This window comes from Gorilla gorilla, chromosome 17 (assembly GCF_029281585.2).
Source record: "Gorilla gorilla gorilla isolate KB3781 chromosome 17, NHGRI_mGorGor1-v2.1_pri, whole genome shotgun sequence".
Lineage (NCBI taxonomy): Eukaryota > Metazoa > Chordata > Mammalia > Primates > Hominidae > Gorilla > Gorilla gorilla.
The window spans coordinates 105992718-106018504 of NC_073241.2; the positions used below are offsets into that span (position 1 = coordinate 105992718).

A 25787-nucleotide genomic window follows, 5' to 3' on the forward strand; every position below is an offset into this window, starting at 1 on the left:
TTTTTCTAGTTCTGTGAAGAATGATGGTGGTATCTTGATGGGAATTGCACTGAATTTGTAGATTGCTTTTGGCAGTATGGTCATTTTCACAATATTGATTCTACCCATCCGTGAGCGTGGAATGTGTTTCCATTTGTTTTTGTCATCTATTATTTCTTTCAGCAGTGTTTTGTAGTTTTCCTTGTAGAGGTCTTTCACTTCCTTGGTTAGGTATATTCCTAAGTATATTATTATTATTATTATTATTATTATTATTATTATTATTTTGCAGCTATTGTAAAAGGGGTTGAGTTCTTGATTTGATTCTCAGCTTGGTCGCTGCTGGTGTACAGCAGAGCTACTGATTTGCATATATTAATTTTGTTTTTGTTTTTGTTTGAGATGGAGTCTCACTGTTGCCCAGGATGGAGTGCAGTAGCACAGTCTTGGCTCACTGCAGCCTCCGCCACCCAGGTTCCAGTAATTCTCCTGTCTCAGCCTCCCAGGTGGCTGGGATTACAGGCATGCACCACCACGCCTGGCTAATTTTTGTATTTTTAGTAGAGATGGGGTTTCACCATATTGGCCAGGCTGGTCTTGAACTCCTGACCTAAGGTGATCCTCCCGCCTCGGCCTCCCAAAGTGCTAGGATTATAGGCATGACCCACCATGCCTGGTCTGATATGTATATATTAATTTTGTATCCTGAATCTTTGCTGAATTAATTTACCAGTTCTAGGAACTTTTTGGATGAGTATTTAGGGTTTTCTAGGTATACAATTATATCATTAGCAGTGACAGTTTGATTTCCTCTTTACCAATTTGGATGCCCTTGATTTCTTTCTCTTGTCTGATTGCCCTGGCTAGGGCTTCCGTTACTATGTTGAATAGAAGTGGTGAAAGTGGGCATCCTTGTCTTGTTCCAGTTCTCAGAGGGAACGCTTTCAACTTTCCCCCGTTCAATATAATGTTGGCTGTGGGTTTGTCATAAATGGCTTTTATTACCTTAAGGTATGTCCCTTCTACGCCAATTTTGCTGAGGGTTTTAATTATAAAGGGATGCTGGATTTTGTCAAATGCTTTTTCTGCATCTATTGAGGTGATCATGTGATTTTTAATAACTTCTCTTTTTTTTCTATCTGATTTAAAAGGCAACTGTATAAAACAAAATTTATAAATATTTTTGATGGGCACTTAAGGTATAAAGATATTTTGTGACAATAGCAGCATGGAGAGCAGAGCTATAAAGAAACAAAGTTTTTATATTTAGTTGAAATCAAGTTGGTATGAATCCAAACTAGGTTTTCAGAAATTAAGATGCTAATTTTAATCCCCAGGGCGACTACTTAGAAAATAACTCACAAATATAAGTACAAGAAACAAACAGGCCAGGCGCAATGGCTCACGCCTGTAATCCCAGCAATTTGGGAGGCCGAGGCGGGTGGATCACCTGAGGTCAGGAGTTCAAGACCAGCCTGACCAACATGGAGAAACCCCATCTCTACTAAAAATACAAAATTATGCAGGCATGATGGTGCATGCCTGTAATCTGAGCTACTCAGGAGGCTGAGACAGGAGAATTGCTTGAACCCGGGAGGCAGAGGTTGCAATGAGCCGAGATCACGCCATTGCACTTTAGCCTGGGCAACAAGAGCGAAACTCTGTCTCAAAAAAAAAAAAAGGAAAAAAAAATTAGCCGGGCGTGGTGGCACGTGCCTGTAGTCCCAGCTACTCGGGAGGCTGAGGCAGGAGAATCATTTGAACCCGGGAGGCGGAGGTTGCAGTGAGCCCAGATCATGCCTGCAGCCTGGGTGACAGAGCGAGACTCCATCTCAAAAAAAAAAAAAAAAAGAAAGTAAAAAAAAAAAAAACAAGGAAACATCCTTCATTATCAGTAATTATATTAAATGCAAATGAATTAAATTCTACAATAATTCTACAATGAAAAGGCAGAGATTTGCAGCATGGATTTAAAAAACTACTTGATCCAAGTATATGCTCTTCACAAAAGACACTTTCTTTTTTTTTCGTTTAAGTTCTGGGGTACATGTGCAGGACGTGCAGGTTTGTTACGTAGGTAAATGTGTGCCATGGTGACTTGCTGCACCTATCAATCCATCACCTAGGTATTAAGCCCAGCATGCATTAGCTATTTTTCCTGATGCTCTCCCTCCTCCCCACAACTCCGGACAGGCCCTAGTGTGTGTTGTTCCCCTCCCTGTGTCTATGTGTTCATGTTGTTCAGCTCCTGCTTATAAGTAAGAACATGCAGTGTTTGGTTTTCTGTTCCTGCATTAGTTTGCTGAGGATAATGCCTTCCAGCTCCATCCATGTCCCTGCAAAGGACATTATCTCATTCCTTTTTACGGCTGCATAGTATTCCATGGTGTATATGTACCATGTTTTCTTTATCCAGTCTATCATTAATGGACATTTGGATTGATTCCATGTACAAAAGACACTTTCAATTCAAAGACATAAGTAGGTTGAAAGTCAAAGAATGGAAAAAAATATTCCTTGCAAACAGTAACCAAAAGAGAGCTGGAGGGCTATACTAACACTAGGCAAAAAAGACTTTATGACAAGAATTGTTATAAGAGATAAAAGAGTCACTCCATTAAGAAGATATGACAATTAGAAACATATATGCACCTGCAAACAGAGCCTCCAAAATACGTAAAGTTATGAGATAATTGAAAAGAGAAAGAGTTCAACAATAATATTTATTTGAAGATTTCAATATACCCCTTTCAATAATGGATAGAACAACTAAACAGAAGATCATCACGGAAACAGAAGACTTGAAAAAATTATAAACCTACTAGACCTAATAGACATTTATAGGACACTCCACTCAACAACAGCAGAATGCCCATTCTTCTCAATTATACATGGAGCATTCTCCAGGATAGACCATATGTTATGACATAAGTCTTTATAAATTCACGTCATACAAAGTATCTTCTCCAACCCAATGGAATAAAACTAGAAATTAATAATAGAAGAAAAACTGGAAAATTCACAATATGTGGAAATTAAACAACACACCTAAACAATCAATGGATCAAAGAAGAAATCACAAAGGAAATTAGAGAATATTTGGAGATGTATGAAAGCAAAAACACACAATACCAAAACCATGGGAAGCAGTATTTAGAGAAACATTTATAGTTGTAAAATTCTGCATTTGAAAAGAATAAATATCTCAAATCAATAACCTAGCTTTATACGTTAAGGAACTAGAAAAAGAAGAGCAGGCAGGGCATGGTGGCTCACACCTGTAATCCCAGCACTTTGGGAGGCTGAGGCAGGCGCATCACAGGGAGGCAGAGGTTGCAGTGAGCCCAGATCGCGCCACTGCACTCCAGCCTAGGTGACAGAGCGAGACTCTGTCTCAAATAAATAAATAAATAAAGGAAAAGAAGAGCAAACTGAAACCCAAAACAAGCAAAAGAAGTTAATAATAAAGATTAGACTAGTGATAACAAAGTAGACAATAGAAAAACGAGAAAAGAAGTGAAACCAAAAATTGGCTCTTTGAAAAAAAAAATCAACAAAATTGACAAACCTTTAGCTAGTCTGACCAAGCAAACAGTGAGAAGATTCAATTAACTAAAATTAGGAATGGAAGCAGGGACATTGCTACCAACTTCACAGGAAAAAAATGAATAAGACTATAATAATTGTATGCTACTAGGATTTGGATGTGGTTTGTTCTTACCAAAACTTGTGTTGAAATTTCCTTCCCCATATGGCAGTGTTGAGGGGTGAAGTCTAGTGAAAATGTTTGAGTCTGGGGGTGGGTCCCTCATTGACAGATTAATGCCATCTTGTGGCAGTAAGTTCTCACTCTCATGGGACATTGTGAGTCCTGATTTCAGCAGCAGCTGTTCCAGATGTACTGTCCTTATTAACATGCAGCCATTATTCTGCATGTTTCTGTATGGATATTTTTAGATAAGATTAGCATTTAAATTGGTGGACTTTCAGTAAAGCAAATTGCCTTCTGTAATGTGGGTGAGCCTCATCTAATCAGTTGAAGGACTGAATCAATCAGCCTAACCTCTCCAGAGCAAAAAGGAATTCTGTGGCAGACAGTCTTCAGACTTGAACTGCAATCGTGGCTCTTCGTTAGATCTCCAGCCTGCCAGTCAACCCTGCAGATTTTGGAGTAGCCAACTTCCACAACTGCATGAGCCAGTTCCTTAAAATAAGTCTCTTTATGTGTGCACTACATATACACATCCTGTTGTTCCTCTTTCTCTGGAGAACTCTGACTAACACCGTCTTCTACAGACAGGACCAACAAGCTGTCAGGTTTATGAAGAATTAATATTTGGGAAGCCCTCGTGTATAAAGACTTCAGACCATTTGAGGTGTTGGCTGAAAGCAAAATAAACGTGATAATAAAAAGAAGTCTTAAATATCAGCTTTGGCCTCATGAACAGCTGCAGAAATCCAGACTGTATCCTCTCCTTCCTGCTGTGTCGTGTATATATTTATGAGTTAATTAATTTTTGTTTGATTCCTCTCTCTTCTCTCTCACTGTTATATATACGGTTTGTTTACAGTTAACTATAATTTAGTTCATAGGTTTCAGAATAATGCAACTACAGTGCAAGTGGAACTTGAGAATGAATGAACATCCAGGATTGAGGATGGATGCGGTCAGTAACTATTGTCACCCATTGGTGAGGGAGTGAGCACATTTTTTGTTTGAATTAAGGAGAATGGCATTGTCTCAAACAGAACAAGTTTGTTACTGTTGTTATGGGTGGAAATGAATGTCAGGAAAGAATATTATGTATGTAAATCTAGAGAGTCAGACGAATAGATTTCAAAGGGTGTTTGTCATTCCTTTGTATTCTGGCAGACTCCCCAAGGTGTGTATCAGTGGATGCAGTGCTGGGTCTTCCCCTAACAAAGCTGAAATGCAAGTAAATCCTCCCTCTCCCTGCTCCTTGGTGGTCTGAACTCAGGATCTGGACCTGTCCTTACCCTACGGGATGCTCCCACATGGATCTTTGACTCATCCACAGCAAAGGCCTGTGTGCTTTCTATGGCTAATCCGGTGTTCTACCTCCTAAGACACAACAACAAGAAGTTTGGTGTTGGCCCATTGTACCGGGAGCAAAGAAGGAGGTTAAAATGTTTTTCTAGGATGTTCTCTATAAAAACCTTCCTGATGCAAAGCACCTCTTTTTAGAGATTTGGGATAGGCTATTTAACCCCTAGCATCCTGGATTCTTCCACGGACAAAGACTGTCCTGTGGTTCTGTTGCTGTGGGTACCTACTCCAGGCCTTACCCCCTGGATGGTAAAAAGCTGTCAGGGGTTAATAGAAGGATTAGCACATAATAAAGTGCCCCCCACCCAAGTAATATTGGAAGAATTTAAAGAGGATGGTAATAATAAGAGCACCTTGGAAGAAAAAATCAAACAAGCATCTGCCATTGCATTCTATGCTGAAATTAGGTCAAATTTTGTTTTTAACACAAACCTTTATGCTTGTTTAGGAATAAAAGACACTTAGTGCCAATAGGCACTAACCTACTTTAGAATTTTACCTGCTCACCAGAATGTCTAAAACATATTGTCCCACAAGTAAAGATTTTGCCCTATTGTTTCAAACACCATTCATTCCCATGGTACAAAACCGTGCAAAGTATAGGACGTGTTTGGTGGAGATAAAGAATCCTTGAATGAATTTAGATGGTGGTGGTGATGATGATAATAATGATGGATGTATTAAAGAGTCTAGCCGGGTGCGGCGGCTCACACCTGTAATCCCAGCACTTTGGGAGGCCAAAGCGGGCAAATCACCTGAGGTCATGAGTTCCAGACCAGCCTGGCCAACATGGCAAAACCCCCTCTCTACTAAAAATATAAAAATTAGCCGGGTGTGGTGGCAGGTGCCTGTAATCCCAGCTACTTGGGAGGCTGAGGCAGGATAATTGCTTTTTTTTCTTTGAAACAGGGTCTTGCTCTGTTGCCCAGGCTGGAGTGCAGTGGTGCAAACACAGCTCACTGCAGTCTCAACCTCCTGGGCTCCAGCAATCCTCCCACCTCAGCCTCCCAAGTAGCTGGAATTATAGGTGCACACCACCACACCTGGCAATTTTTTTTTCATTTTTTGTATAGATGAGGTCTTGCCATGTTACCCTGGCTAAGGTTCTTATATAGTAAGTGGCTTAGATTGTAGATAATAGATTTAGAACCAAAACATAGATCTCTTGCCCCTCCAGTCAGTGCTTCTTGTACTGGAATGGATCTCTAGACTTGGTGTATGCACTCTCAATAGTGTGTATCGAAGGAGAGGAGAGGGCAGAGCAGGGGTAGTAGGGTGGGCTGGCCATTTTCTTGTGAGTTGAGAGGCTTAGACTCTGTTGGCACTAAGTGTCTTCTGATTTTAAATAAATCTCTTTACCTCCCGCTGCCTCAGTTCCTTTCTGTAAACCAGAGGAGAAGGGAAATTGTAGGATACTCTCCTAATATGATCTCGTGTTCTAGGAAAGTCGTATGAAGGCGGAAGTGAAAGTAGATAATCTATTTTATTTCGTATGATTTTACCAACACATTGGTTGAAATTTTTTTTAAAACGTCATCATTCTGGTTCACATTTGCTTTTTTAAGACACATATTTGAGAATTCAGCCACTGGGCTTATTTATACTCATTATTATTCTAGGATAATCTTTGGGGTTTGAAATCACTTATAATCCCATAACACAAAACTGTGGCAAACATGTCCTCTGACCTACATGAATTATTTTCTGTGAAAATGAAAGTCGTGGACAGCCCTAATTAAATCCCTGCTGAGCAGATGCAGGTGCTTAGGACAGCTCTCTACGTGATCCACAGAAACAAATCAAGGTTTGCAGTTGGAGAACCACTAAAAGCAAGGCAATGACTGTTCCTATGGCTTGTAAACACAAAAGAAAATATTAAAAAGTACACATGAGATACAAAGAATACTATTACAAGCAGGCCCAAGTCAGCCACTCAGCTTAGGCCTTAGAGCTGTGTCAGTATCGCTGAAGACTCTTAAGGACTGGGCCTTCCCGACGCCATTCCTTCTCCTTCCTCCCAGAGCCACCATCGTCTAATGTTGTGTTCATAATTGACTTAATTTCCTTCCTCATTTTCCTATATAACCATGTATCCTTAAAGTATATGTTGCTAAATCTTGCATATATTTGAAGTTTCTATTTAAGATAAGTGGCATTATATTGTAGATAACCCAGTCTTTGGTTCAAGTTTATGTTTGGGAAGTCATCCACGGGTGTTGACATTTTCAGCTGAATGTCATTCATTTTCACTATCCTATAGAATTCCATTGCATGAATATCCCATGATGTATTTACTCATGGGGGATTTTTTTCTTTTAATTACACAATTATATTATCTTAATATTATACATACATAACAATTATCATACCCTATTACCCAAAAGTTGTAAACATTCTGTGAATATAGGCTCCAATACGTAGAAGATTGAGCTGTGAACTTGTTAATTTTCTACATAGTTTCTTTGGAAACCAAAGATTTGAAAGCCAGAGTTATTGCTGATCTCCTCTTTCTGCTTCATTAGGCCTGCCTTTCCCGGTAACCTGTTCCTCAAATAATATTTCTCCCAACTGTGACACCAACTAGATGTCAAAGCCTCAGTGATATCCGTTGATGTCAAAACATCAATTTATGTCAAATATAATTTAACCTAAAGCCAAGTTTCCTTTATTAGAATGATAATGTCATTTATCATATGTCTTTTCTTTCACTTTCCCTGATGTTAGTTATTAAAACAACACCCCTCTTCAATGTGCTCATTTGTAAAATAGCAACGCCATTACTAACTTGTGTCTGTTACAGAGAGTATCCTACGAAGATGGTCTCAAAGTACTTTGAGATGAACAGAATGTTCTATAAATGGGTATTGAAAATAATCAAGACATTCATGGATCCAAACAGGCCACAGAAATACCATAGCAACAAATGAACAATAATTGCTGCATTATGGGCTCTTTCCCCAGCTGCACTCATGCAATCAAAGCTCTGCTGCGTCTTCAGAGGAGCCCAGGTCAGGTCTGGCTGCCATCACCCATGAGGAAGACGTGCGGAGCCAGACAGGTGCCTGGAGGAAAGGTGGGTGTGTGCTGTCCTGCCCCATCCTCTCTGTTTCCCTCCCACGTGTTTGCAGAGACGTCCTTAGCATGGAACCAGGGCCCTTGACAGAGACATTGTCATTCTGGACACCCCACACCCAAGCCAGTTCATCCAAGTCACCCGATAAAATTGTGCTCTGAAGAAACTGCCTGTTGCAGCAAACTCCTTACCTTACTGGACGCATAGCGATGGCCAGCACAGGATGAGGCCATGGGAGGATCTTAATGACGCAGTCCACTCTGCAAACCAAGGTCAACAAGGCAGCAGGTATGGCCACGGCCCCTCACCATGGACTCTGTACGAGCCAATACACTGTGTTCTATTCCCCAGTTATTTCTGAATATGGCCGCAGGGAGATGTGAGCCAGCCCTCCTTCTCTAGGGCACACAGAGGCTAGAAAAGATCCACAGGACCTGTTCAACTTGCCAGTGATCCCAAACTCCTGACCCAGGCAGATCACTAAGAGAGACAGAGAAATATTCCCTTTTCTAGGAAGGTCCTCTGGCCTCACCCAGCTCCATGATGTGTCCACTAGCTCGAGACACCCCAGTTATTGGGGGCATCTTCTCCAACGGTAGGGAGGACTGCGGCGAGGGCAGCTGTGGAGATGGTAGACTCTTTCCTGCGGGATTCTAGAATGTTGTGTCCCCTCTGGAAGAGACACAAGGAGTGAGGGTGAGGCTGGAAAGGGTGTGGGAGGGAGAACCTTCCTTATTGCCTAGCGTCCCTCAGGGGCCAGTGACCAACCTTATTAGCCACCTCTGCATTCAACCACTTCCTCTCTCCTGAGGCAGCCCGAGCCTGAATATCTCAGCAAGGCATTAAGAAAGGCTTTAATAATTGATTTAATTAAAGTCTAAAAATTATAGAACCAGCTCCTATGCGTTGAGTGATTTCAGAGCTCTCTTTTTCTTTGCCGTCTTCGAAGGGTAATCTGGATGCTGGAGGGTTGCTCTCTGGCTTGACAAACTCAGTTTGTTTCCATAGTTACAAAACACTTGTGCTCTTCCCGACCCACAATCCATCAGGAGGGGTACGCTGGCTGCCTGGTAACCACGAGATCATTTCCTGAATTCGCAGACCTCTTTAACGTTATCCAAACATTAGAAAGGTGGTTGACCACACCTGTTTTGTGCACTCCCTGACAATCTCATTTTGATTTAAGTATTTTGTAGGAAGCAAAGGAAAGACTATTTGCACTATAAATTACAAATATTTATGTCTAATCCCCCAATAAATGGTAATTTCAAGGGAAGAGGCGGGAACTCGAAAGAGTGAGTGCAGTCGCTGCAGTGGCCCAAGGAGTTTGCTCTTGCCCAGGCTGACTCCATGAGGTCCAGCTCCCTCCTTGGAGAAAGGAAGCTGTCGGGGGAGCTGAATGCCACGGTAGTCAAGGGCCAGGCAGCAGATCTGAGAGATCTGGACGTAAATCTTTTTCTTTTTCTTAGACGAAGTCTCACTCTTGTCACCCAGGCTGGAGTGCAGTGGCGCGATCTCGGCTCACTGCAGCCTCTGCCTCCTGGGTTCAAGCTATTTTCCTGCCTCAGTCTCCTGAGTAGCTGGGATTACAGGCGTGTGTGCCACCATGCCCGGCTAATTTTTGTGCTTTTCGTAGAGATGGAGTTTTGCCATGTTGGCCAGGCTGGTCTGGAATTCCTGACCTCAGATGATCTGCTCACCTGGGCCTCCCAAAGTGCTGGGATTACAGGCGTGAGCCAGGGTGCCCGGCCACATAAATCTTTTTCTTACTAGATGTGGATAATTTATTCTCTCTTAACTGTATTAATAGTTCCCTTATCTGTGAAAGAAGTAACTCATGGCTTTGTTGAGGGGATTAAATAAGTGAAGGATTTAATACAAGTATATATTTTGCACTCAGTAAGTGATCATTGCTATTTTGCCCTATTGTTTCAAAACACCATCCATTCCCATGATACAAAACAGTGCGAAGTATAGGACATGTTCAGTGGAGATAAAGAATCCTCGAATGAATTTAGATGGTGGTGATGATGATAATAATGATGGATGTATTAAAGAGTCTAGCCAGGCGTGGTGGCTCACACCTGTAATCCCAGCACTTTGGGAGGCCGAGGTGGGTGGATCAACTGAGGTCGGGAGTTCCAGACCAGCCTGGCCAACATGATGAAACTCCCTCTGTACTAAAAATACAAAAATTAGCTGGGTGTGTTGGCGGGCACCTGTAATCCCAGCTACTTGGGAGGCTGAGGCAGGAGAATTGCTTGAATCTGGGAGGTGGAGGTTACAGTGAGCCGAGATTGCGCCACTGCACTCCAACCTGGGCAACAGAGTGATAGTCTGTCTACAATTAAATTAAATAAATTAAATTAAAAGTCTAGAGCCTTTCATGTAAATGTGGTTGCATTTGCTCCACTTCATGCAAGAGGCTGTTTAGCATGGGATTACAAGTGGCCCTCCAGCCAGAGTGTATGAGTTCAAATCTTGTCATTATCTCACACTAGATGTGTGATCTTAGGTAACCTCCTCAAAGTTTATTATACTTGCGTAGGTTTCCTTATCAGTAACATGGAAATAATAATATAAATCTCACTGCACTGGTAAGAGGATTAAGTGCACTCAGATTTCTAAAGGGCTTAGACCAGTGCCTGCTGTTTAAGGAACAGACTCCACCACATGGAATCAGTTGGACACCCTGTGACACACACACACCTCTCAGTCTGCTCTGTGAGCTGCTTCCCTCCTGCCACCTCGGATGAAACCTTCTGCTGGTCCTCATAATTTTCACAATCACTCCTGAATGGTACAAAGTCCTCTGGTCACTTCTTGAAGTAGTAATGACCTTATTTCAGAGATTAACGTGCCTAGTCCCACATGAGAAAGTACTAAACTTCATCGCATGTTTCTCTTCCCTCAGTTTATTCTGGCCTAAGGGTATATTTGAATTTGTAGCTTTTGCTAAGAAGGTTGATGGAGGGGCAAGAGTCATGGAATTGATTTTTTACCACTTCCTTTAAAAGTCCCTCATAGGCCCTGCACCTTGCATGGAATGTGGTTGTAGCTGACACTCATTATCTTGAGGCCTGGGCTGAAACTGGGAGAAAAAGAATCCCATTCCCCAACCCCCAGCTTCATTAAGATATCATTGAAAAATAAAAATTGTATATATTTATGGTGTACAGTATGATGCTGTGACATATGTATGCACTGTGAAAGGGCTAAATGAAGCTAATTAACTCATATAACACCATATATATATATATACACACACACACACATATATATATCACCATACACACACACACACACACACACACACACAGATGAAAACATTGAAGATCCACTCTCTTAGCAATGCTCCAGTACATAATACATTACTATTGTCTGTGGTCACTGTGCTGTGCGCTATAGAGCTCCCAAACTGCCTAATGAAAGTGTGTGCCCTTTTACCAACTTCTCCCCACCCAGCCAGCCCTCACCATTCTACCCTCTGCTATGAGTTCCACTATTTTAGTTTCTACACTTAAGTGAGATCCTGCAGTACTTGTCTTTCTGTGCCTGGCTTCTCTCACTTAGCATAATGGCTTCCAGGTTTTTCCATATTATCACAAATGATAGGATGTTCTTATTTTTTTAAGGCCGAATAGTGTTGCATTGTATATGTGTATATATAAGTCTATATATACACATACATACCACGTTTTCTGGTTTGTTTGTTTGTTTGTTTTTGAGACAGGGTCTCACTCTGTCACCCAGGCTGGAGTACAGTGGCTCAATCTCGGCTCACTGCAACCTCCTTCTCCCAGGCTCAAGCGATCCTCCCACCTCAGCCTCCCCAGTAGCTGGGACTGCAGGCATGCAGCACCACGCTTGGCTAATTTTTAAAAATATTTTGTTGAGACCAGCCCTCACCATATTTCCCAGGTTGGTCTCAAACTCCTGGACTCAAGCTATCCTCCTTGGCCTCCCAAAGTTCTGGGATTATAGGCATTAGCCACCGCGTCTGGCAATACCACATTTTCTTTATCCTTTTATTCATAGATGGACTCTTAGGTGAATTACAAGTCTTGGCTGTTGTGAAGATTGCCACAATGAACACAGGTGTGACATCTCTTCGACATACTGATTTCATTTTCTTTACATATACACCCAGAACTGGGATTGCTGGGCCATAATGGTAGTCCTATTTAGTTTAGGTTTGTTTTTTTTTTCCACCCAGGCTGGAGTGCAATGGCATGATCATGGCTCACTGCAGCCACAACCTCCTGGGCTCAAGCAATCCTGCCTCAGCCTCTCAGGTAGCTAGCACTACAGGTGTGTGCCACCATACCCAGCTAATTTTTTTATTTCGTAAAGACAAGGTCTCACTATATTGCCCAACCTGGCCTCAGACTCCTGGGCTCAAGCAATCCTCCCACCTTGGCCTCCCAAAGTGCTGAGATTACAGGCGTGAGCCACCACACCGGGCTATTTTTATTTTTTGAGGAAACTTCATCTGTTTTCTATAATGGCAATACTAACTTACCTTCCGACCAACAGTGTACAGGGGTTCCCTTTTCTCCACATCCTGACCAACAGTTATCTTTTTTTTTTTTTTCCTAATAGCCATTCTGACAGGTGTGAGATGATACTTCACTGTGGTTTTCATTTGCATTTCCCGACTGATTAGTGAGGCTGAACATTTTTTTCATATACCTGTGGGCCATTTGTATGTCTTCTTTTGAGAAGTGTCTATTCAGGTCCCTAGCTCATATTAAAATCTGGTTATTTGTTTTCCGGGAGTGGAGTTGTTTGAGTTTATTTTATTATTATTATTATTATTATTATTATTATTATTATTATTATTTTATTATTTTGAGATGGAGTCTTGCTCTGTCGCCCAGGCTGGAGTGCAGTGGCGCAATCTTGGCTCACTGCAAGCTCTGCCTCCTGGGTTCACGCCATTCTCCTGCCTCAGCCTCCCGAGTAGCTGGGACTACAGGTGCCCGCCACCATGCCCAGCTAATTTTTTGTATTTTTAGTACAGATGGGGTTTCATTGTGTTAGCCAAGATGGTCTCGATCTCCTGACCTCATGATCCACCCACCTTGGTCTCCCAAAGTGTTGGGATTGCAGGCGTGAGCTCCTGCGCCCGGCCTTGAGTTTCTTATATAGTTTGGATATTAACCTCTTATTAGATGTATAATTTTCAAATATTTTCCCCTGTTTTGTAGGTTGTCTCTTCGCTCTGCTGATTGTTTTCTTGTTGTGGAGAAGCATTTTGAGTTTGATGCACTCCCCTTTGTCTACTTTTGCTTTTGTTGTCTGTGCTTTTGAGGTCGTAGCCAAAAAGAAAAATCCAATTTTTAATACTTATATGTGTAAAACAAATGTGACATTATTACTCTCAAAATGACAAATCTGAAATGACAGATCCTCAGTTTCACTCACGTATTGGGAGTTGAATCTAATGCAGCCTGTACAAATACTAATTTTCAGTTACCATATACATCCATACCTATTCCAATACTGGGTTACAAGATTTAGCAAATAAAAATGTGAGAAATGTAGTTACATTTGAATACCAAATAAACACAAGTAATTTTTTGTAAGAATCAATCCTCTGCCGTATATGGGGCATACTTATACTAAAAATGTATTCACTATACTATGCAGCCATAAAAAATGATGAGTTCATGTCCTTTGTAGGGACACGGATGAAGCTGGAAACCATCATTCTCAGCAAACTATCGAAAGGACAAAAAACCAAACACTGCATGTTCTCACTCATAGGTGGGAATTGAACAATGAGAACACTTGGACACAGGAAGGGGAACATCACACACCGGGGCCTGTTGTGGGGTGAGGGGGAGGGGGGAGGGATAGCATTAGGAGATACACCTAATGTTAAATGGAGAGTTAATGGGTGCAGCACACCAACATGGCACATGTATACATATGTAACAAACCTGCACGTTGTGCACATGTACCCTCAAACTTAGAGTATAATAATAATAAAATTTAAAAAATAAATAAATAAAAATAAAATAAAAATGTATTCACTGTTTATCTGAAATTTAAATGTAACTGGATGTTTTATATTTTGTCTGGAAACTATTCCAATAATTCTTCTATTGGAGGTAGCTTGAGTTTTCAAGCCTAGATCAAGTAGAGTATTTTGGTTGCGAATAACAGATTACACATCTCATAACCGATGAATAATTGGCATTTTCCCACAGAATAAGACATTGAGAAGAGGGTGGTTCCCCTGTTGGTTAAACACGTTCCTGGTCATCCCTTCTACAGTGTTCTCAGTTTCCATCACGGGTCAGATGCAGCTCCAACATCACGTCCTCTCACAGCACATCTTAATGGATGCGACCCAACCCTGGGCAGTCCTCTTTTAATTAAAGGAGAAGGTGTTTGAGACCCGTGGGGAATGGACTGGCCTCCTCTCCTAGGGTTGGCTGCCGCTTGTTGGGGATGTGGATAAGGCACTTAGGGTCTTCGCCCCGTGACAGAGAGACTTTCAGTTGCCCCTGGAGGCTGTCCAGGGAGATGCTGAGTTGGTGCTGGCTCAATAGCTCTGGCGGGCGGTGGCTGGAGGCCCAGGCCTGGAGGACCTGCCCAGTGAGGAGATATGGGAACGGGCACCCACATAACAATCTGGCCATTTTTCTGCAGGGCTGCCGTGCTATGCCTGGGGCCCGCTTCAGTCTCTAGTCACCTCGGATTTTCCAGAACCTGGGCGTGTCACTAGGGAAGGCTGAGAAACAGCAAAGATGACAGCCTGTCCCTCCCTCTGGGAGCTTTGTCCCAGGGAGGAACAGACTTGTTGCCTGGTGAAAGGCATCTGTAGGAAGTGGCTGGAGACCCCGGTTGAGAAGCCCGGCCTAGCGGAAAGGAACGGGATCAGGACCCGCTTAAAAAAGCAGAATCTGGCCACGTTCTGGTAGAGCACCTGTGCTGTGCTGGGGTCCACTTCAGCCCCCTGTCGCCTCGGATACTCCCTAGTCCAAAGGCTGGAACGGCAAAGTCACCCAAAAAGCAAGGAGCTGGCGGCCCGCCTGTCCATCTGGGCACTCCATCCGAGGGGGACTTCAGATCTCTGTCAGCTGGAGATCTCCGGCAGGGGTGGCTAGAGGCCCTGGCTGGGAGGTCTGGCCCAGTGAGCAGGAACGGCGTCAGGCACCTGCTAAGCAGCAGTCTGGCCGTGTTTTGGTAGAGCAGCTGTGCAGTGGTAAGGGATCTCTTCCGCCCCAGGTTGGCTCAGACTCTCCAGAGCCTGGAGGCTGGAAGGGCTAAATCACCTGAACAGCCAAGACGGTGGCCCACCCCTCACCCTGGGAGCTCCTTCTTAGGGAGGTGCAGGGCAGTGCTGGTAGCTGGCTGGAATTCCAAGCCGGGGGCCTTTATCTTGTGGGGTGCTGTGAAAGTGGGGTCTGCAGGCTGCTGCTGCTCAGCCCTCTGGATTCAGCCTCTTTCCTAGGGGTATGTATGGGAGTCTAATCTCCCTCTTTGCCAGAGCTGCAGCTACTTTTGCCAGAAAGCCCAAGGATCTAAGGCTCCAGGGTCTCCATGCATGCCTGAGCAGCTGCTCTGCCCAGACTCCAGGCAGCTCTGTGTCAGACTGAAGACTCAAGGCCCTGGTGCGTGGGTTCACAAGGAGATCTCCTGAGCCAAGGGTTGCAAAGACCTGTGGGAGAAGCTTGGTTTCCTGGGCGGCTCATTCACTCCCTGCTTCCCTGGGCGAGGGAGGATGTCCTGGCTCCATGTTGCTCCCCGGGGGGCCGTTGTCCAGTCTTCCTTCTCTTCATTCTCTGTAGGGTCAAGTTGTTTCCTTGATTAATCCCAATGCAAGGACCTGAATGTTTCAGCTGCAGGAGTTGTATTTACTTGCCCCTTCTGTTCCTCTCTGTGAGAGCCACGCACACCAGCTGCTTCTAGTCAGTCATCTTGGCCCATCTCCCCAGATATTGGTGTTAACATTTTATTACTTCAAGTGAAGTGTGGCTATCTCCCTCCCATTAGTTTGTGTTACCTTCGTCACTTAAAAAATAATCAACGGCCGGGCGCGGTGGCTCACGCCTGTAATCCCAGCACTTTGGGAGGCCGAGGCGGGCGGATCACGAGGTCAGGAGATCGAGACCATCCTGGCTAACATGGTGAAACCCCGTCTCTACTAAAAATACAAAAAATTAGCCGGGTGTGGTGGCGGGCGCCTGTAGTCCCAGCTGCTCGGGAGGCTGAGGCAGGAGAATGGCGTGAACCTGGGAGGCAGAGCTTGCAGTGAGCTGAGATTGCGCCACTGCACTCCAGCCTGGGCGACAGAGCCAGACTCCGTCTCAAAAAAAAAAAAAATAATAATAATAATCAACATGATTTATGCAACACAGGAGGGGAAGGATAATCTTTGGGATGCGTACATTTCTCCTCTTTCAATTGTCCTTTCTTACTTCCTGATGCACCAAGGTTTTTACTTTTATCATTTTCTTTCTGTTTGAAAAACTTCCTTTACCCATTCTTAACCCTTTTCCCATTTAGAAAACCAAAAAAAGTGCAGTTCACTTCCGGGTCTCATTTAGTTTTACATAAACACGCTCTTGGAGTCTGAAGCAAATCTGACTGACTTTCTTTCTTTCTTTCTTTCTTTCTTTCTTTCTTTCTTTCTTTCTTTCTTTTTGAGACAGAATCTTGCTCTGTCACCCAGGTTGGAGTGCAGTGGCTCGATCTTGGCTCACGGCAACCTCCGCCTCCTGGGTTCAAGCCATTCTCCTGGCTCAGCTGCCCCAGTAGCTGGGATTACAGGCATGCACCACCATGCCCAGCTAATTTTTTTATTTTTAGTAGAGACGGGGTTTCACCATGTTTGCCAGGCTGGTCTCGAACTCCTGACCTCGTGATCTGCCCGCCTCAGCCTCCCAAAGCACTGGGCCACCGTGCCCGGCCAAATCTGACTGACTTTCAATGTGAAAATAAAATATAAATGCTGTTGTTGGAGTTGTTTCTAAACAGAACTAACTTCAGAATTGCCTGAATCATCAGATTCATGTATTTCGGAAAAATAGGATTCATCAAAAGAATCTTCTTTGGGAATGATGTTAACATCACCTGTAGGAATGCTATGTTTTCTAGGATTTGACATTTTCAGCAGTTGAAAATTACTATATTTTGTAAATGGGAATACCACTAACTAAATCCAGAATGCCCTAAATAGAATGATGTCTTTTGTTTCCAAAGTTAATATACTACAGTGATGCAAAAATAATAATAAAAGCAAGATATTTCAGCCGGGTGCGGTGGCTCACACCTGTAATCCCAGCACTTTGGGAGGCCAAGGTGGGCAGATCACGAGGTCAGGAGATCGAGACCATCCTGGCTAACACGGTGAAACCCCATCTCTACTAAAAATACAAAAAGTTAACCAGGCGCGGTGGCTGGTGACTGTAGTCCCAGCTACTTGGGAGGCTGAGGCAGGAGAATGGTGTGAACCCAGGAGGCAGAGCTTGCAGTGAGCAGAGATCGCGCCACTGCACTCCAGCCTGGGTGGCACAGCGAGACTATGTCTCAAAAAAAAAAAAGATATCTCGTGGCAAAATTATATCGGGGTAAACGCTGCCGCTGCAAGCACTGCTGGCGAGTATTCTTGGGGCAAATGGGAAAAGGGTTAAAGGTAAATATCTGGTGACAAATTCTTTTAGTTTTCCTTCATCTGAGGATGTCTTTATTTCCCCTTTATTCCTGAAGGATGGTTTCACCACATATAGAATTAGCAGCAGACAGTTTTTTTCTTTTATCTCTGGAAAAGTGTTGTGCCACTTCTTTCTGGTCTCTATGGTTTCTGATGAGAAATCTGCTGTCATTCAAAATGGTGCTCACTTACTGTGAATGTGTTATTTCTTCCTGGAACTTTTCAAGATTTTTTTCCTTGTCTTTAGTTTTCAGACATATATGGTTCCCTGGCATGAATTTATTTGGATTTATTCCCTTTGGGGTTTTCTCAGCCTCTTTAATCTGTTGGTTTATGTCTTTCACCAAAATTTGGAAGTTTTCACCCATAATTTTCTTCAACATCCTTTTGTCTTCTCTCTTTCTTCTTTCCTTCTTGAAATCTAATAATACAAATGTTGCATCTTTTGTTATTCTCCCACGAGTGCCTGCAACTCTGTTCATCTTTTTCACTCTATTTTCTGTTGTTTATTTTGGGCACGTTGTTTTGCTCAATCCTCAAGTTTGCTCTGTTTTATCTTCTGCCATCTTAACTCTACTAGTGAGCAAAGCTTGTTACTATTTTTTAACTTCTGTAATTTCCATTTTGTTCTTTTTTATAACTTTTATTTTCTGGATCAGATTTTCTAATTTTTTATTTGTTTTAAGAGAGCCTGTAATGCTTGTTGAAGCAGTTTGACGATGGCTGTTTGAAAATTCATTTCAGGCAATTTAATCTCTGATTCAGCTCCATGTCAATGTCAGGTGACTGTAATTTCTTATTCAAGTCGTGGTTTTCCAGAGTCTTGGTATGACAGGTGATCTTCCATTGTATCTTGGACATTTTAACTATTATGTTAGGGAACTATGGGCCCTATTTAATTCTTTTGTTTTAGCAGGTAGCCATCCTGATTAGGTTTAGGCATACAGATCTTCGCCTTTTTTCGTATGCTGTGGTTCCAACGACAATTTAATCTTCAGAGCTTTTGTGGAGTTATTTTGGGCTGCTCATTTTTTTTTTGTACTGCTTGATCTCCCAATGGTCCCTACTGGTGCTGCCTAAATAGGCAGATAGTTTCCCCATGCTTGGTCCCTGGTGCCCACAGGTTGGGGAAAGGAGTCTGCAGACAGTGGGGATGAAAAAACTTCCTAGGCTAGGTGCTTGTTGCAGTAAGTCCTTCTTGCCTGTGTCTCCCATGTCCCTGGTTAGGGGAGGGGAGGCTCAGGTCCTCGGGGAAGTGATTCCTCTGGTCACTTACTAGTGGGGCTTCTGAGTGATCATTCTTCTTGGTGCTGCTGGGCTTACCTGGTGTTGGTGGTGGGATTCCACAAATCTGGGGGAGGAATGAAGCTACCTGAGCCACCTTCTGTGGCTAGGTTGTGGGTCAGAGTGGATTTTCTTTCTCTGCTGGATGGTGGGTTGTAAGATGCCCTGCTATTATTTTGTTTCTCCAGTCCTGGGACCTCTAACCAGCTTGCCTTCTTCTTTCCATCTTCTAGCGGTCTCCTTTGGTTGTCTCTTGTATTATGTTCAGGGTCTATAGTTTTACTTAGTAGAAGGAGCAGGGAAAACAGCATCCTTCCCATAAGAGCCTGGACTTGAAGTCCTCATTGGACCCCTTTTTATTAGGGGTGAACCCCTCTAATAAAACCTTCAACCAACTTCTTCTTAAACATTATGAGACAGCATTGCATTGACTAACCACACATAAAACAATCAGTAGCAAGGGAAGTAGAATTGCCAAGATTGACTTACAATAACCAGCATCCACTTACTGGTTTCTCAAGACCTGAATAAATCGATTCTATTAGCAAAGAAGGAAAAATAGAAAGTTGGCCAGCAGGCTGGGCGCGATGCCCATGCCTGTAATCCCAGCACTTTGGGAGGCTGAGGTGAGCAGATCACGAGGTCGAGAGATCAAGACCATCCTGACCAACATGGTGAAACCCCGTCTCTACTAAAAATACAAAGGAAAAAAAAATGGCTGGGCGTGGTGGCAGGCACCTGTAGTCCCAGCTACTCAGGAGGCTGAGGCAGGAGAATCGCTTGAACCTGGGAAGAGGAGGTTGCACTGAGCCGAGATCGTGCCACTGCACTCCAACCTGGTGACAGAGGGAGACTCTGTCTCAAAAAAAATCACTAGGATGATGCAAATAAAAATCCCAACATTTATCTTAATAATTATTATTGATGGCAGAATTTGGGGTGAAAGAGTGAGTTTGCTATCTATAAATAGGATTCCCAACAGTATCCTCTTCAATTTCCTTCATCAATGTTTTATAGTTTTCATTGTAGAGATCTTTTACTCCTTTGGTTAATTTCTAGGTATTTAATTTTAGTTGTAGTTATTAATATTATAGATGTGATCTTTTTTTCAGATTTTTCACTGTTGGTATATAGAAGTGCTACGATTATTTGTTGATTTTTTATCCTGCAACTTTACTAAATTTGTTTATCAGTTCTAATCATTTTTTGGTGGAGTCTTCAGGCTTTTCCAAATATAAGTTCATATCATCCACAAACGAGGATAATTTGACTTTCTCCTTTGTGATTTGGATGTCCTTTATTTCTTTCTCTTGTCTGATTGCTTTAGCTAGGACTTTCAAGGACTGTGTTGAATAACATAGTGCTGATTGAATAACATAGTGATGAAAGTTGGCATCCTTGTCTTGTTCCAGATCTTAGAGAAAAGGATTTCAGTTATTTCCCATTCAGTATGATACTAGCTGTGGGTCTGTCATATAGGGCTTTTATTATGTTGAGGTATGTCCCTTCTATACCCAGTTTTTTTTTGAGGGTTTTAAGTTACAAAGGGATGTTGAATTTTTTCAAATGCTTTTTCTATGTAAACTGAAACGAACATATGATTTTTGTTCTTCATTCTGTTGATAAGATGTATTGCATTGATTGATTTGATTTGCACACGTTGAACCATCCTTTCATCCCTAGGATAAATCCCACTTGGTCATGATGAATGATCTTTCGAATGTATTATTGACTTTGGTTTGCTAGTATTTTTGCATCAATATTCATCAGGATTTTTTTAATCAATGTTTATTAGGGATATTGGCCTGTAGTTTTCTTTTTTAGGTTTGTATTTGTTGGTGTAGGTATCAGGGTAATACTGGCCTTATAGAATGAGTTTGTACTCTATTTTTCAGAATTGTTTGAGTAGAATTGGTGTTAGTTCTTCTTTAAATGTTTAGTAATATTAGGCAGTAAAACCATTCGGTCTGGGGCTTTTCTTTGCTGGGAGACTTTTTATTATGGCTTCAATGTTGTTATTTGTTATTTTGGATTTCTTCAAGGTGCAATCTGGGTAGGCTGTATGTGTCTAGGAATTTATCCATTTCTTCTAGGTTTTCCAATTTCTTGCCATATGGTTGCCCATGGTAGCCTTTAATAATTGTTTGAATTTCTGTGGCATCAGTTATAACGCCTCCTTTTTCATCTCTGATTTTATTTATTTGGGTGTTCTCTCATTTTTTTCTTATTGAGTCTGGCAAAATTTGTCTATTTTGTTGACCTTTTCAAAAAAACAACTTTTGATTTCATTGATTGTACTGTTTTCATTTAAGTTTCATTTCTTTATGCTCTGATCTTTATTATCTTTATTTCTGTTTTGTTTTTCTGAGACAGAGTCTTGCTGTGTCACCAGGCTGGAGTGCAGTGGCGTGATCTCGGCTCACTGCAGACTCCACCTCCTCGGCCTCCCAAAGCGCTGGGATTACAGACATAAGCCACCGTACCTGGCCACCAGGCTTTTTATTACCATCAGTTCTCATGCAAACTAAGAGTGACAATTCGCACAAGTGAGACCGTCACCAAGCCATTTATGAGGGATCTGTCCCCAAGACCTAAACACCTCCCACCAGGCCCCATCTCCAACACTAGGGAACCAACTTCAACATGTGACTTGGCAGAGCCAAACAAACTATATCCAAACCACAACAGTTCCTGAAGGTGAGGTGTAGCATTTGTGTCTTATTTGAGGGATCCTTTATACATTCTGCCCATAGCAGTGTTGTCTGTCTGGGAATTAATTTTCTCAAAAGGCAGTGACTGTGTCTGTCACATTCACTTTTTGCTGATTCAGCAGTGGTGCTTGAGAACTTCCAGACTGAGTGGAAGGGGTGAGAAAGAAGGGAAGAGCAGGTCTCATGAGTGCACCAGGGAGCCAGGTACTGAGCGGTTAGGAAGAAAGACAGGTGGTGTGTGACAGACTGCCACGGTTACCACTTGAGACTGTCATTACCACAGTTACTACTGTTACTACTTGAGACCGTCATTACGACAATTGCTACTCTTACTACTTGAGACCATCATTATGACAATTACCACTGTTACTACTTGAGACCGTCATTATGAGACTGAATGAAGGGGGATGAACATAGAAATGAAAACTTAAGACAAAAGAAACTGTTTTAAAGGAAAGGGCCAGGGGAAGAAGAAGAGAGCTCCCCGCTTCTGGTGAGCAAAGGCAGCAGCCCTGAGCTTCTCCAGCCCTTTGTATTTATTGGGTAGAAAGAATAGGGAGGAGGAGGTGATGACTGGTCAGCTGCTTAATTGATCACAGGTTCACATTATTGCTAACAGGCTCCAGATGCGTCTAATCCCAAGCAACACTTGTGCCTGAGTCGTGACTGCCCTCAGCATTCCTTCTGGGCTGCAGATGCAGTTTGTCAGTTTGCCAACATCCTGCTTTCAATGAGAACAGTCTGCTGTTTACCCATATGGCCTCCAGTGGTGCACTGAGTTGATCACGACCGTCACCCTTCTGGCCTTCAACAGTGGTGGCCAAGGGACAGACTCTGGCGTCACAGGGTCCACTCACTGTGTCTCAGTCTGTTTGGGCTGTTATAGCAAAGTACCATAGGCTGGGTGGCTCATAAGCAACAAAACTGTATTTCTCACAGTTCTAGAGGCTGGCAAGTCCGCAGTCAAGGCAGATTTGGCGTCTGTTGAAGACCCATTTTCTGGTTCGTAGATGGTACCTTATTGCTGTGTTCTCACGCAGTGGAAGGGACAGACAAGCAGTCTCTCTTGGGGCCTCTTTTATAAAGGCACTAATTCCATCTATGAGACCTTCAGCCTCATGACCTTATCTGCTCCCAAATGCCCCATCTCCAAATACCGCCACCTTGGGAGTTAGGATTTCAATGCTTTGGGTGATGTAAACACTCACACCACAGCCCTGTGGGACACTGGGCAGGTTACCTTCAGTGCCTCATGTTCATTACCTGTGCAGTGGAGGATCGTAACCACACAGGGTGATAATAAGGCATAAGCAATATCACTAAGGACACTGCCTGGCTAAGAGGTAGCACCAGGAAGTGACTATAGTTTCCATGTTACCTGCATGTGTGCCCCAGGAAGGTCCCACTTTTCCTCTTGGTCCACTTGATCGCCTATTAAGTAGTCTACACACTGTTACAATTTGCTAGTAGTACATCAACTACAAGTTGATGCAATGAAGTTGGCCAAAGGAAAAACGAGGGATCTGGAGTCTGGCTGGATGCCCTTTCCACGGGCTCTTCCCACAAATGGCTGTGTCTCCCTGCTCCTGGTCCTCCAGGACCCATCTCCTCCCCATCATCCTCTCATGAGTTGTCTTCAAGAGGAGGTAGCCCTTTGCTGTTTGAAACCACACAATTAATGGAGAATGCTGGAACGTACTCAACACTAAATCTACTTTATAACTTTTTAGTGTCTTTTATCTGGTGTCTCCAACTTCTGTAAAAGGAAAAGAATTTCAGCCCTAACCAGAATAGCCTTCAGTTACTGATGGTATCAGTAACCACCAAGGGCTTTGCTTGAGAAGATACAGCCACTTCTGGCCATAAATTCATTTTTCAAAGACCCCTTGCCTATAATACCTGGGCAAAACCACTCAAGAACAAATGGTATTGTTCACATTAAACAAAAAAGCAAAATTTCCAACAGCACCACCCCTGCTCATGTCCCACATCTATGGAACCAGTTCTTTACTTTTTGAAGCACAGAGGAGTTTTACTGTCTGGACATACCCAGCAGGAAAGGGTCAATCGTTGGCATTATCTGAGGAAGTCCATGTTTCCCCTTATATGATACCAATAACCAACTGCTGTCCTGAGTGATTTTTCCACATTAACTCACTTAATCCTCATAAGAACCCTATAAGGTAGGGACTATATTTAGCTCCATTTTATAGGAAAATGCGAGAGGAAAGCTGCATCACTTGCCCGATGTTACACGTCCGCTAGACGGTGGTTGGGGGACCCGGGTTTGGACCGAGCAGCTCCTGCCTTTGTCATCCATGGCATGCACCCTCTTGCTCGGAGGAGGTCCCCTGCATCAGCCCAATCCTGGCTTGGAAAAGTCTCAACCTAAAATGAGTGAGAGCAGTTTGAGTATCGTGAGTAAAATTTGGAATAAATTAAAGATTTAATGTTCCCTTATCAACAAAACATAACTAGCTGTGCTTCAAAAAGAAAAAAAAAACTTTTGAATATTGAAAAGGCATTTCTTTTATTTACATAATGATCTATATCCAGATGTACAGGAAACAAATCCCAGATTATAACAATACCTACAGCTCCGAGAAAGATACCTCTTATTATGCTGCATTTCTAATACAACTGGTTCTAAATACAATTGATCCTCTTAAATTCCATTTTGAAATATTTTTCCCCATCTGCTTGCTTACAATCTATTTTTCAGAAGCAACTGAATATACATTCGACATAAAACTGAAATATTTACTCAAAATGTCAATGCATACTGCTCCTGACACATTTATATGAAGGATAATTTCTTGGTGATTGAATAATTTTTAGGACTACTTTTTGAAACATCCCTTGCAAGTAATTTAGACCTAGACTGTATTTCCTATAATGTTAAGCACTCAGTAACTGTTAGGAGGCAGAAATCAGCTTACTTTGTAAATTAGTTTAAGTGATCGCTGCTCCTAGGAAAAACAGAGACTGTTCCCAGTGCCCCTGATGACAGATGGGGGCCAGGACAAGGAGCATCCTGCTCTGTGGACATCTTTTCACTTCTCCCCCTGCATACTTCAAAAAATTCCATTGTCGCTTTTTAAATTACACAAAGGACATTCTAGCAGTGTTATGACTGAGGAGTGCATAAGGTAAATATAGGAAAATACAGATCAACAAATTTGTATAAAAGCATATGTCAACTGCTCCTTCAAATAGGCTCCAAATTGAAGTAGTGGAAGTAACAGTTAATTTTTAGTTCCAAAAGATTAAGAGTCCTGCTCTCTCTTGTGGCACCTCTCTTCCCATTTCTCTGGAACTTTTTGCTTCAGTGTAGCTCCATTTATTGTCACGGTGCTCAGGCTGGGGCACTTTGTTCTGGCCATGCAGTTATCTGGGTCTGGATCAGTCCCTTTACTGCAGCCTTTATTGGTACTCAAAGGGTGAGGCTCATAAAAAAACAGGACCAAAGAAATGCAGCCACCACAGCTCCGGAGCCAGGCTAAAGAAGGAAATGATAATGATCTCTACCAGGGCTTTCAAGAGCTCAAAGTACTGTAAGAAAATGTGAATCACGGCCCGTCTGAAATGAAGCCCCTCCAAGTCAGGATGGAAAGGAGGTGCCGCCGTCTAGGAGAAATGTGTGGAGTAGACATGGATGAGCAAAGCATCTGGAGTTTTATCAGCGTCCTTCTTGTTCCCTGGAAAAAAAAAATGTAAACTTTGCACAAAAAAACACCATTTATTATTTATTTTTTTCCTTCCCTTCCCTTGGTAGCTTTCTGAAAAGACCAGAGCTTAATAATTCAATGATCATAAAAATTTCTTCAACTTAATGAGAAATTCAGTTCTTTCCTTGCAGGGCAAAAAATCTCTCACATTCTCACATTGTATCATCATGGCAGGGAACACTGCATCCGTGTGGATGAACACCACGATCCGCTGAATAAAATCTCTCAGGAAACCTGAAGCCACTCACTAGACTGTGCAAGGCGGATTAAGATCGAG

At 42.6% G+C, this 25787-nt stretch overlaps 1 long non-coding RNA gene across 5 annotated transcripts in view; it reads left to right on the forward strand.

Moving 5' to 3' along the window:
- The window catches only part of LOC101136124 (uncharacterized), a 35602-nt gene extending 13857 nt beyond the window's left edge, over nt 1–21745 (forward strand). For 3 of the 5 annotated variants that reach the window (XR_002003430.4, XR_008673473.2, XR_008673476.2), the window contains exon 3: nt 7848–8317. This is a non-coding gene — a long non-coding RNA (uncharacterized lncRNA). Of the gene's footprint in view, nt 1–7847; nt 8409–13805; nt 14173–21444 lie in introns of those variants that run through there. The other 2 variants (XR_008673475.2, XR_008673474.2) reach the window with 2 other exon arrangements.
- The last annotated feature ends 4042 nt before the right edge of the window (nt 21746–25787 follow it).